The sequence below is a fragment of the Bison bison genome, unplaced genomic scaffold (genome assembly GCF_000754665.1).
Source record: "Bison bison bison isolate TAMUID 2011002044 unplaced genomic scaffold, Bison_UMD1.0 scf7180017864371, whole genome shotgun sequence".
NCBI classification, from domain to species: Eukaryota; Metazoa; Chordata; class Mammalia; order Artiodactyla; family Bovidae; genus Bison; species Bison bison.
The window spans coordinates 13259702-13260954 of record NW_011494943.1 but is presented as its reverse complement, the minus strand read 5'-3'; the positions used below and the strand labels follow the sequence as shown (position 1 = coordinate 13260954).

The 1253-nt window shown below is 49.9% G+C and overlaps 1 protein-coding gene across 1 annotated transcript in view; it reads right to left on the bottom strand.

Annotated features, from left to right (window-relative positions):
- The window catches only part of TBCD (tubulin folding cofactor D), a 146953-nt gene that overhangs the window by 121888 nt on the left and 23812 nt on the right, over positions 1 to 1253 (bottom strand). The window lies entirely within an intron of this gene.

Genomic DNA, 1253 nt, shown 5'->3' with positions numbered 1-1253 from the left:
GGCCCCATGGACTGCAGCCTACCAGGCTCCTCCGTCCATGGGATTTTCCAGGCAAGAGTACTGGAGTGGGGTGCCATTGCCTTCTCTGCTCAATGTCCTTAGCCCTGTTTAAAGCCCTTTGATGAGGGGGAGGGTGCGGATAGGATGAGGGCCACACATAGCGATCTGATCCTCAGCCTGACTTCTGATCAGCCCACAGGCTGAAGACAACAGCCAGCCGCCAAGCACCACACTACGTGGGCAGGCGCAGAATCCGCAGTGAGGCAGCCCTCGGGACAGGCAAGGGGACAGGCACAGAGTGGCCCACAGGGCCGACAGGCAGCCCGGCTGGAACTCGAAGCCCTACTGAGAGACACAAGTCACAGCGCCAGCCACTAGGGGTCACACTCCCTGCTTCCTCCCCCCACTGGCCTGCGGAGTCCGCAGGAGCCCGATGCTCTGCGTGCATCCTGCAGTGGCTGACTTCCGTTCCCAGGCGAAATCATACAAGGCGAGTTGCCAAATCACAGTAGAACACCCAGGGCTCCTTTGAAAGACTTAAGCAGGATTTTTTTCTTCTTACTAAACATGTAACAGCAGCAGAGGTCCTGAAGTACAGATAAGCAAAAATGGAAAACATCTACACCACAGATGTAACGCCCAGAAGAAGACCCTTCTGCACACACTGAAAGATCTCTGAATCCTATGCTTCCTTACTTTTTAGGAAAACTTACATCACAAATTACGTCCACTGTCAATGTGGAGCCCAGAAAACACATGCGGGTGTTCAGAGACCCCCCCTTTTCCTTCTCTCAGAAAGGTAAGCGCCAGAGAGTGAGCAGCAAAACCTTCTAACAGGACCAGACCTACCAGGTGGGACGGACACACCGCTCATTGGTGCTGTTACCACACGGCACCTGGCCTGAGAGTGAAACAGCACAGGCGAAGTGACGAACCCTATTTTGTGTATTTTAAATTAATTGTGTATTTTTGTGTATTTTTAAATTAATAAAGGAAAAGTGAAATGTTTGTAAAATGGTGAATTTAGTTACAAGAGGGGGAAAACATCTGTTATATAACCTATGACAAAAGAAATTCCAAATGGATTACTAATTCCATATGAAACAATAAAAAGGTAGAAAAATATCAGTCAGTCCAGTTGCTCAGTCATGTCCGACTCTCTGTGACCCCAAGGACTGCAGCACACCAGGCTTCCCTGTCCATCACCAATTCCCTGAGCTTGCTCAAACTCATGTCCATCGAGTCAGTGATGC